The 12,210-nt window shown below is 46.6% G+C and overlaps 2 protein-coding genes across 2 annotated transcripts in view; one reads left to right on the forward strand and one right to left on the reverse strand.

The window, feature by feature from the left end:
* Positions 1-12,210, reverse strand: part of LOC135226400 (von Willebrand factor A domain-containing protein 5A-like) — a 442,225-nt gene that overhangs the window by 138,982 nt on the left and 291,033 nt on the right. The gene's annotated exons all lie outside the window — the stretch shown is intronic.
* Positions 1-12,210, forward strand: part of LOC135226174 (von Willebrand factor A domain-containing protein 5A-like) — a 67,458-nt gene that overhangs the window by 46,189 nt on the left and 9,059 nt on the right. The gene's annotated exons all lie outside the window — the stretch shown is intronic.

A 12,210-nucleotide genomic window follows, 5' to 3' on the forward strand; every position in this document is an offset into this window, starting at 1 on the left:
GTTATTTTATAGTAAGAGGGAGCGTCGTAGAGTTTCTACTCTTCCTTTGTGGGAGGGATTTTCTTCTCTTCCCAATGCTTCGTCTACTGCCACAGTCACACCCCATGCTAATATTTTGCCTCAGTCTCCTTCCTTTTCTTCCACTGATTTGTCGTTGGAAGTATCGGGAGGCCCTCAGGCTGATTTATTATGCAATGTCACCCCCTCTTCCTCGGGAGTTAATTTGATTCCTAAGAGGGAGGAGGCTTTTTCATCAGTTTCTTTTGTTTCGGAGTCGGAGGCATTCAAAATGGCAGTGCTCTGGGGGTTGCTTGGGCTACGGGGTCCACCCTCCTTGGCGGGTTTGCTGAAGCACTTCTTGGATACTCGCCTCCCCCCACCTCAGGCTGCCCAGGCTCTTCCCCCTCCTCCTGGCCTCGTTTTCGTTGGTAGCCTAGGTCAGCCATATTGTATTGCTCCGCCAGTGACAATTACTGCTTCTTCAAGTCAGAGGGAAGCCATGGCGTCAGCGCTGCTGGTGACGTCACTGGGTCAGCCATTTTGTATCCCTCCGCCAGTGGCGTCTGCTTCCCTCTCGGATCGAGGGGAAGCCGTGAAGTCGATGCTGCTAGTGATGTCACTTCCAGTTTCCTCCACTGCGCTGCCTCGCTCATCTGTATCGTCATCGTTTGCTCCTGTGACGTCATCACTGCCATCCAGTTCACTCATCTCCCTTCCATGTCGTTGCCCCCTTCTCTTGCTGATCCGTCCGAGGCTTTATGTTAGGTTGTTCTTAAGAGACTGGACTCTGTTTTAGAAGATAGGTTTGCTGCCATGTCGGCTGGGAGGACTGGAAGCAAGTCTGTTGTGTCGTCCCCGCCTCCTGTGAAGAGATTGTGTAATGAGCCAGTGCTGTCTTCCTCTCCTTCTCCCCATCTCCAATGTGTGGCATATCAAGTGTTGGAAGGTTAAGGACTTTGCCCTTTCTTCATCTGCGAGTAAGGAGCGGCACCCCCATGTTCCTGCGAGTGTTAGTGTTTCATCCCCTGTGCGATCTGCAGTGGGTGCTTCGTCCTCTACATTGAGTCGCGAGCATGTTGCAACCTCCCACTTTCGTGCATGTTGCAAATTCTTCTGCTTCTCCAACACCAGGGCCTATTTGTCACTGTAAGAATCTCAAGGCGCCTGTCAAGAGATCGAAAGTTGTGAGCGCGGAAATAGTGCAGCAGGAGTGTTTGCCTGCCCCTCTCCTTAGTGATTCCCGGGGTTCGACTCAGAGGGATTCTCGTTCTATTTCGAGTGTGAGACACTTCTCCTTCGCATGTATATGCATCCGCCCTGCATGTGCACATATGCGGCCACGTACGAGAGTCATCTGTTGGAAGTGTGCGTAGTGATGGTCCTAGTGTTGTGTTTGGTTCATTGCAGGAGTTGGTGCTTGGATCCAGCCCAGACAGGTTGGTTGGCGTTTCAGGCTGTTTGGCTGCTGACTCTTCTGTTGGTTTACACGAAGAAGGCGCATTGGCATTGGCTAAGCCTGCACATTCTTCTCGTTGTCGGTCTCCATTGCCAGAGCAGGAGGAGGGAGACATGCAAGAGTTTTTGTCTTCCTTTAAAGAAGTAGTCGATCTCATTCGTGGGTTCAACAATTTGTAGAGTAGGATCAGGCTCGGTCGTCTTTTGCTCCTTCCTGCTTGGAAGCCTTGCTTGGAGCGACGCAAGATCCCAAGTCATCATTTCAACTTCCCTTATCGGGGCATGTCCAGTTAGTGTTGCATAAGGTAAATGCCTCTGTTTTTAGATCGGGATAGGTCACTTCGCTCAAGGGGCTCTGCCAAGTTGCTTCCCCTGCCTCTCACGAGGCATAGGAAGTACTATGCTACAAACTCTGTCTACTTGATGTCAAGTCATCTTAACTTGGACATCATTCGTCTGAAGCCGGTGTTGACTTTGGAGCAGGTGAGGTTGGTGGCTCTGCCCTTGTCTCCGCAGGATACCTCAGCTTGGAGTCTACAGCAACCTCCATGTTGCAGACGGTTTCTTGGTTGGACTTCTGGTCGGCAGTCATTGCCAAGATAGTATCTGACAGGTCCTCAGAGGGGTTGGTGAGTTCTTCTACTCGTGCCGGTTTGTTGCAGTCTGGGGGCAAGGCATTCTTGTATCTTGCACACCTCAGGGTCAATTTATGAGCTAATCTTCTCCTGATTAGAAGAGACGCGGCTTTGTCCAGGATGGAAAGATCGGTTGACCCTGAGTACTTGCTGGCATTGAGGAATGGGAATCTTTTGGAATCTCAATTTTTGTTCCCTCGGACTGAGCTGGAGGATGTGATAGACTGACACCGGTCAGATTAGTGCACCAGGCTGTGTCAAAGTCAGAGTCTCGTCCTCGGAGACGTCCGGCTCCTCCTCCTCCCCCTGTCCAGCAGCTGTCACAAAGATCGTCGCCTGGTAGGCCGTCAAGGAGTTCAGTTTCGGCAGGGCCTCCCAGTTCAACAGGAAACTGGAAATATTCTGTTCAGTGGTTCTAGATCGTCTGGTGTTAGCAGAGGACGCATTCCAACATCCCTAGGACAATGTGGAGGTGTATGCCTTCCCTCCGTTTTGTTTGATCCGTCAAGTCCTGAACAGGTTGATGAGTTTGCAGTCTCAGGGTGACTTTGGTAGCCCCTCTGTGGCCTCAGGCAGAATGGTTTCTGGATCTGCTGTCGTTGTTGTTGTTGGAGGTTCCAAGAGAAATTCCTCCTTGGTGGCATCTCCTGTGTCAGCTGCATGTAGATAGGTTCCACCAGTCAGTAGAAACCCTGTCTTTTCACGGTTGGAGGCTATCAAGTATCTCCTCCGAGCAAGAGGCTTTTCTCAGAGGACAGCAGGGCATATGTCCAGCAGTCTCAGAAGGTCGACCTCTGCAGTTTACTGTGGTGTCGTAAATGGGGGTTTTCTCCTCTCGGAAGCTCTATTCAGCACATAGCAGACTTTTTGACCTTCCTCAGAGATGAGAAAGGTTTGTCTGTTTCTGCCATTAGAGGCCACAGTGTGGCCCTGAGTTTAGTGTTATGTCTTAGAGGTATCGACATCTCATCCTGGAAACTTTCCTCACTAATTGAAGGGTTTGAGCAATCGAGTTCTCCTGGAGAGCTCAAGCCCCCGACGTGGGATGTTTCCTTTGTCCTGAGAAGTTTCACTAAAGCTCCATATGAGCCTTTGCATCATTCATCAGACAAGGACTTGATACTCAAAATGGTTTTCCTTCTGGCCTTTGCATCTTCAAAGAGAGTGGGGGAGCTGTACGGTCTGAGCGGTTGGAGGTCAGTGTCCTTCGAATTTGTCCCAGAATTCGTGGCTAAGACCCAGAATCCCTTGGTGCACAATGATAGGTTCACTTCTTTTTTCCATTCCATCACTGAATGACTTTGTCGTTGGTGATTCTCAAGAACTTTTATTATGTCCTGTCAGGGCCTAAGGTGCCCTGTCATGGCACCTTAGGCCAGGCTGTTGTAGGGTTTTTTGGTAGCAAGGGGCGTACGAAGAAAGAGGCGTCGAAGAATACAATCCATTTTTGGATATTGGAAGCCATCAGATAGGTATACTTAACTCTTGATGATTCGCCACCACGTCTGTGCAGGCTAGAGCACATGACGTTAGGGGTATTGGTCCCTGTCTGGCTTTCAAAAAGAACTTGGCTGTACATAGTGCCGAGCGCTGGTGCTTGGTTACGCCAGTCCACGTTCACCTTTTTCTATCTTAAGAATGTTGCCCACAGATCTATGGACACGTTTTCCCTGGGTCCTATGGTGGCTGCCCAACAGATTGTGTGACTCATCATTGCCCTTAACAGGGCACATTTGTATCTTACCTAAGATGATTGTGTGGATGAGAGATTGAGTGAGTTGGCTGGTCTCTTTCTTTCTCTTGTACCTTTCCTTCTTCCTTCGGGCGGGTTAAGGAATAGACACATCATTCGCTGGACTGGTCTGATACAGGTGAGTGAGGTGGACTGGTCTAATACAGGTGAGTAAGGTAGTCATACTGATAGTTTGGTTGCTTGGTATGCAAATAACAAACTCTCTATTCGGTAGCCTATACTTCGCTCCTTGGCAAGGGGGAGTAGCGAGTGGTAACAAACCCTGGTGTGTTGGTTTGTTATTGGACAGTCAAAGTTTCTCTTTACTTCCCTATACAATGATTCGTCCCATATATCATTGTACGTCGCTCAGTGACTGAGTACTAGTTGGATATCAATGTATCTAGCTTCTCACGGGCATTAATCCCTCTCCAGTAGATATTTCTTCTAGAGCTGGACTGGTAAGTAGGCCCCCAGCCAGTTTAGGATGTCTGTACCTCCCTCCAAGTATAAGTCTATCCTATTGTTAAGACCGAAGGTTTGTTCGCCTATGAACAAATGACAAATTTTCTAAGACAATTTGTATTTTTCATAGCTACAAACCTGAGGTCTTAACGTTGTACTGCCCACCTCTAGCCACTCCTCTGTCTTACTAAAGACATCCTGGGTTGGGAAAGACTGAATGCTGTATTGTGGATGCATGGTCCCTGACCACTTTTCAGCCGATATATGCATGCGTTGACAGATCCCACAACATTCCTTGCTTTTCATCTGCAATTTAACCGGATCCAGCTGGGCGCTAGAAATTATCCTATTGTTAAGACCTCAGGTGTATAGCTATGAAATATACAAGTTATCTAAAAAATTTGTCATTTTACTTTTGGCAGAAAATATGCAAAAAGAAAGGGTAATGATGGTATGGATCTAAGAATGAGCAATGAAAATGGTGAGATATTTTTTTAATAGGACGCAGTCTTTCTCGAGTGCAGCATTTTGATAAAATGTTAAAGGAGATTTGAATAGTGCAAGTGTGGAAGAGATTAGTGTAAATTTAAGAATGACTGAAGTTTTTTGAGAAAGAGAAAAGACACATTAAGAGATGCTAAAGAGAAGGCACCAGAAATTGATTGGATTGCAAGTAAATGCTGAGGTGGGATAGTGAGAGTGTGATTGAATGTGTCGTCCAAGATGTGTAAGGTATATTTGGATACAGAAAAGATTCTAAAGGAACCTATTAGAGGAATATTTGTTCCTTTTGAGTGGAAGAAGGGTCACTGAGATGACTTATGAATTATATGGCCTTGTACTTATTACCAAGCACAGTACATGGGAAATTGCTTGGTTGGATTATAATATAGGAAGCAAAAGAATCTATTGAGTAAATCTGAGAATTAAGACTTTTTTTCTTACATAAGTTTGATTGTTTATCCAGTAGTATTTTGTTTCATATTTGATCAAGAATACTACTATGAGATTCAGGGTCTTTGTAACACGGTTTTTTGGACTTTGCTCCTTGTCAAAGCATCGGATGTAGCTGAAAGTTGACATATGTATATTTCTGGGCTCAGCTCGTGTCGGCCTATGAAAGATCCTTAATATCATTCTTTCTAGGTAAAATTAACCTAAAATTACCAGAGAAAAACAAAATTAAGAAAATGTCAGTAAAACTGACTCGCTCACTCTTAAAAAGAAGTGTCGGTATGATAATAGGGGCGAGTGTGGAACACTACCACGAGACAATCACCAATTAGAACTTCCAATCAGAATCCCCCCAAGAGAGAGCCGATACCAACGGGCGATGCAGCCTCTACTACTACTACTAGAGGACGCCACGGACAGCAGCGCCCCTAGCGGACATCCTTAATTTTTTAGCGCTAGCGTCAAGACGCCATTTTTCCTTGTGCTGTGCTAATTCTGGATTTACCACTGTCTTCTACCATGGAACGCTCAGCTATTGCCACGGCTAAGTTAAGTAACTCATAAGTAATATTTTTACCACATTTTTATCTTCCGGGTACCAGTATTTCCTTTTAATAGGTCATATACGGTTCCCTGGTTGTCTCGTGGCGGCGCCATGCTGCCTCGTAAGAATTCCCGGTCCTCCATACTGGGACTTCTTATACTTATGGGCTTACTATATTACGTTCATTGTTTTTACATCGAGTTTTAGCTAGTTCAGCCCTCCTACCATTTCTCTCAGTTTGGTATTTAGGGCTATTTTTGTTATTCTGGCCCAGCATCCTGGCTCTTGCTCTTCATCGGCTATCGCTGGCTCCGAGTAGGCCTCTGTTTCTTGGAACAGTCTGCCTCCTCTTGGGCTTCTTTCTCTTTTACTAAAAGTGTCTTTTCCATCTTTTCGATGTATTATTTATTATATTTAGGGTGTTAGGCTAGCCTAGGTGCTTGTTCCTTGTATTGGTACAGCCTGGTTCACGTGGCCCTTCCCTCTCACGGTTGTGTGCTCGCGGCCTAGGCCACTTGCGGTCACGTGTCCCATCGCACCTTACCCTCCCCGCCCCCGCCCTCCCTTTATGGTATAGGGAGGAGCTGGGGACCCCTTGGTTGTCTTGACAACCTCAGTTGCCTTCTCTCACTACTTCTCTGAGGCGGCCAGGTTCGGGTCCCACCGCGGGGGGTATAGGGCGACCACTCATGAGGTACCGAGTCTCCATGCGGTAGTTGGTGAGGCGGGGAGGAGTAGGCCATCCCTTCCCCCCCTCTCTCGCTCCCGCCGTGTTACACTGAGACTTTCCTGCCCCCCCTCCCCAGTTGCTCAGCCACCTGCCTCGCTATACGAAAGGAGCCTTCCAGTCGCAGCCGGGGCACCTTTTGGTTATGGGTCTTTACTGGCTCGCTAGCGGGCGGGGTGGGCACCTCTAGTGGTCAGTTGCTTGCCTACTATATCCTTACATCTCTCCCCCGCTACCGGAAGAGAGCTTGCTTCTTACCCGCGCACTCTTCTAGTAGACGGGCGGAGGAAGGTTGTTTTATTTTTACTATTTTTAAGGATATACCCTAATTTTACAATGAATTGTGTTATATGATTGATTTTATCTTCCATCCCCGCCATTTTCCGTCGTGGTTTCCTTTTACTACCACTCCTGGTTGGTTTCTTTTTTGTGTCTCCGCCATCAGCGGAGCCATAGCCTAGTGCACATAACCAAACTGGTTACCACACGTATTTTGGCGGGCTCTGGTTTAATCTAACTTTATCGCTCCGGCACAAGCGAGCATCTGTTAGACTGTAAGTGTTTACCTGGTACTCATGTATCTTTCCACTTACAGGCTACCAACTGTCAGGTCCTGGGGTGTAACGCGACGCTGTTCGACCCCTGTGGACACGATGAGTGTAGGTCCACGCCCCCTTGTGCCACGTCTTACAACGAGATGATCGTCTGGCACCCCTGAGCCTGCGCCATCTGCTACGACCTGGTCGGTCAGCTGGGAGATGGGAGGGTAAAGTCCGTTATAGGCTTACTTATCATTTTACTAACAACCCTTAGTCATAAGTTTGTTAACCCCGTTCCAACATTGGAAGCTAATCTCGCCTTTCTTTCAGGCTACTGGTGTGAGGGAAGTCGCCCTCGCCACCCTGAAAGCGTGGGTGGGCGGCTTCGGGAAGAACGCCGCCAAAGGCCAGCCCTACATTCTGGATAAGAAGCTGGCCGTCCAGATTTTCGCCCCTGCGGGCAAGTTCGACCGGTTACGGTTTGACCCCTTGTCCGCTGCCCCGCTGATAGCCTCCATCCAGCAAGACCTCCAGCAATCCTTTGGGGTCGTAGCCTCCCAGGAGTCGGTCCCGGACGTCGCTGCCCTGGACCCTGAACATCGAACCTATGGCGGTAGGGGTGGAGGATTTGTTGGTTGAGGTAGGTGTGTCGGGCGCCCAAGGTCTTTCCTTGGGTGCTTCTGGATCTTCTCCTGTCCCCTCTCTAGTGCTTCATTCCAAGGCTTTGTGGGATCTGAGATCCCTACCCGCTCTCTCCCGCTCTCTCTGTACCCGCAAAGGTGAAGGGACAGAGAGAACCGAAGACTCTGGCCAAGACAACTTCGAAGAAGTCGTCTTCGTCTTTCTTCGGCTAGGAAGTCGTCGACTTCCTACGCCGATGCTGGTGAAAGCAAAGCCGAGCTCTTCTCACCCAAAGAGCTCCAGAAGCAAGGCTTCGAAGGAGAAGGCTCGCGCTCCCGCCGAGCCAGTGCCTTCTCCCGCCCCCACCGCTTCCACTCCGGCTACGCCGGTAGGGGTAGCAGGTCCTAGCACCTTTGATACCCTCTGCTTTCTCAGCAGTGGTGATGCAACAGGTGGGCGAGATGGTTGGCTCGCAAGTCTCCGCCTGGGGACACGGTGACGAGCAGATGTTTGCACAGTTGTCAAAAACACTCTGTCTCAGTCAGGCCAATCAATTCAAGATCTCTCTAACAGGATGAGAGAAAAATGAGGACCGAGTAGCTGGGCTATCTCAGGTTCTCCTCCAGTCTCCCCAGCGTCAAGCACTGGGATTCTTCAGCTCCCGCCATATGACTCTTTGCCAGCTTTCTCTATGGAGAACCCATGGAGAGTAGCTGCCTACGCTCCGTTCAAGGATGGGATGATCTCTATTCCGGAGTGTGGAACTCGAAGGATTGAGGACTTCGAGTTTTACCCTCCGGGTCTGACGCAGCCTTTCATCGGTTATGCTAGGCTGACGCCAACGGCTGACTGACGGGAAGACAAGATCTCTAAGGAGTCGGTCCTATATAGTAGAGATCATGCTCAGCGGGAATGGGTTCACTGCCTTGAGGACTGGGAGTGTACGAACACCAAACTCCAGGCCTACAAGAGTCCCTTCACTATTTTCGCGACGGAAGAGGAGGTTTCTCTTCCGTTCGCCACGAAAATTAGTGGAGAAGTCTCTTCAGGCAGTCCTCAAGGATGAGCCCATCCCACAGTTGAGGGAGGCGGAGTCTACTTCTCCGCTCTTCCCGGCTTTTGGAGAATTGTGGGAGAACTTGCCAGCTACATTCACGCTTGGTAAGCTCAAACCGGACTGCGTCATGGACCAGTTCGGCGAGAAACTACCAAGGCTGCCGGATTCCCTAATCCAGGCAGAGTTTGATGCGCGAACCAGGTTTGGCAGGTCCCTCAATTCCCTTAAAATCACGGAATGGCTGCCCTCTCTTATGCTACGGAACCGCTGTTCAAGATTCTGGCGAAATCTCAGTTCCAGACGGTTCTAACGGATGCTTTTGACTTCTTCCAGGCTAGGAGGAAACTGCCGAAAGCATGTCCTACAAGAGTGTACCATTAGGCATGAGCCGAATAGGCTCTTGGCCTCTAGCATGTGGGGAGCGGATCTCTTCCCAGAGTCCGCGGTTAACGAAGTACACCACGAAGCTGCTAGGCTCAACCAGAGCCTTTAGGGCTAGGTGGGGTATTTCCTCAAAGAGGAAACAGGAGTCCGTTCCCACTGCTGGTAAGATTAGATTAGATTATAAAATTTTTGGCACATAGCCAAGCGCCGGAGCCGAGGGGCCATTCAGCGATATATATCTTTAGGAATAAAAGTCACTGTCGTACAAACAAACATACACACAACCGATTAACATACAAATCATTCATTCATAAAAACCAAACAAGAAGCCTAAAACAATTAAGAGAAAAATTAAAATTCATAAAAAAGACCAATATTTTTTAAAAATGTCATAATTTGCTCTGCCTGAGCACCTTCACCTAAAATATCGCCAAGAGACTTATTTGCCAGCAAACAAGCTCTACGTTTGTTTTCAAAATGAGGGCACTCCACCAAAATATGCACCACAGTCAAATCCACATGACAAGGTGGAAACATACGAGGAACCTGCCTATCCGCCTCCACTCATCATTAGATACCCGTGAGTATATTTAGTGTGGCCAATACGTAATCTAGCTAAAACTATCTCAGACCTTCTATCCATCCGGCTATGAGGCCAAGGATGAACAGAAGGCCTAATCGACTTTAATTTAAGATTATTATCTAAAGTAGACCAGTGGGCCTGCCACTGGTCTCTACAATAAAATCGAATGGTACTTTTAAAATCGGAAACAGGGACGCCCATGTTGGAAATGTGCCTAAGCCTAGTTGCAGCCTTAGCAGCAGCGTCGGCTCGCTAATTCCCAACAATTCCAACATGGACGGAGCCCAACAAAACCTAACAGAAAATCCTCTTCTATTAATTAAAAGATAAAACCAATCTTGTACTTCTTGCACTAAAGGGTGGCAAGAGACTAGGCTTTTGAGAGAAGATAAAACACTCAAAGAGTCAGTAAAAATGGTAAAAACCTTGTTAGTACAAGAACTATAAAAAACATATTTAAGAGCAGTCAAAACTGCCAGCAGTTCAGCTGTAAAAACAGAGGATTTAGATGGAAGTTTCTTTTTAATTATATTATCACTAGTCACTACAGAGCAACCAACACCATCAGAACCCTTCGAGCATCAGTATATATATGATGAGAATCACCATGTTCAGAAGCATGATCCAAGAAACTTGCCCTCAACTGATCATCAGAACTGTTGCACCTGCTTTCCCTAATTGGGCAGATTTCTATGTGTGGCCTATTCCAAGGAGGAAACTTTGAGGGCGAAATTTCAGCTACTGCAGGGGGTAGTAATCCCACCTCCCTGGCAGAGCTGGCTAGTCTAACTTCAAGCGGCTTTGGCAATCTAGGTCTATTTGGGGCTCTGTCAGTTGGTTCTCTAACGTACTTATAGTTAGGGTTTAGCTTTGACGTAAGTATTCTTGATATGACTCTTAAGCCTAATTCCTCCCTACGGATAAATAGTGGGGGACAACCGGACTCAACATATAGGCTTTCTACTGGTGAAGTTCTATAGGCTCCCGTACAAATACGTAAAGCCATATTATGGACAACATCTAATTTCTGCAGTGTTGTCTTGCACACACAACCATAAACTTGGCAACCATAATCAATTTTGCTTAGGCATAACACACTGGTACATCCTCAAAAGGGTAATTCGATATGCCCCCCAGTTAAAATTAGATACAACTTTAAGAATATTAAGTCGAAGCTTCACGTTACATACAACTTCATTAACATGTTGAGTAAAAGTTAATTTTTATCAAATGTAACACCTAGATACTTAATGCTATCTTCATAAGGATAAAAATCGAATCGTTTTTTTTAAAAACAACGTAGGGATCTCTTCCACTCTTCTTAATCGACAAAATCGTATAGTTTTGGTTTTTTCTGGTGAAAAATTTGAACCCTTTAGCACTGGCCCATGATGTTGAAGCATTAATAGCAGTCTGGATCATTTGACAAGCTTCAACAGCGGTGTGGACTTACTACAGATTATTGCATAATCATCAGCAAAGGCCAGACCATGCACCCCGACAGGAACTTGTTCTAGTAGACCGTTGACAGCTACATTAAAGAGTGTTGGACTAAGAACGCTTCCCTGAGGTAACCCTTCTTCCTGAGGGTAAGCAGAAGAAATGTAAGAGCCCACTCTTACTTTCAGGTAACGTTCTGACAAAAAATCTTTCAGACAATAGAATAAATTACCCACAACACCCCACTCTACAAGTTGCAAAAGGATACCCCCTCGCCAGGTCGTGTCGTAGGCTTTTTCTAGGTCAAAGAACACTGCAACAGTCTGGTTTTGCACAGCAAAAGCATTCTGTATCTCCCGAGTAAGGAACATCAAAGGGTCAGAAGTACTTCTATTTTTCCTAAAGCCAAACTGCCGATTAGATAAAAGATTCTTTGAATCCAAAATACCACACAAGTCGAGCAATTGACCATCCTCTCATAAATCTTGCTAACACAGCTGGTTAGAGCAATTGGCCTATAGTTCTTAGGAAGGAAGGAATCTTTAAAAGGTTTTAAAACAGGTACAATAATCTATATCTTCCAAGACTCTGGTGAAGTTCCTGAAAGCCAAAAACTGTTTAAAATGTCTAAAAGAAATTGTTTTGTACTTCTAGGCAGATTAAAAATCATTGAGTACAGTATATCATCTTCCCCAGGAGATGTTGGGGAAGATAACGAGATTGCATGATCTAATTCTTTCATGGTGAAAGGAAGATTATACGACTCTGAATTTAAACTACAGCAGGAACAACGTGGTACCGTCCCTAATATTCCTGAATGCAGGAGAGTAATGTAGGGCACTAGATATACTGGAGAAATGCCTTACCAAAGGTTCTGCAAACTTCTCCAGAATCAGATATGAGGAAGCCATCAATTTTCAATATAGGCAAGGGAGGTGGAGAAAATTTCCCTTGCAGCTTTCGGATTCTGTTCCAGACTAATGACATCGGCGAGTCATATTTTAATTCATTTATATATCTGATAAACGATTCCCTCTTTGCCTGCTTAAATGTTTTCTTTTGCTTAGCAAGAGC

Source organism: Macrobrachium nipponense, chromosome 14, assembly GCF_015104395.2.
Source record: "Macrobrachium nipponense isolate FS-2020 chromosome 14, ASM1510439v2, whole genome shotgun sequence".
NCBI classification, from domain to species: Eukaryota; Metazoa; Arthropoda; class Malacostraca; order Decapoda; family Palaemonidae; genus Macrobrachium; species Macrobrachium nipponense.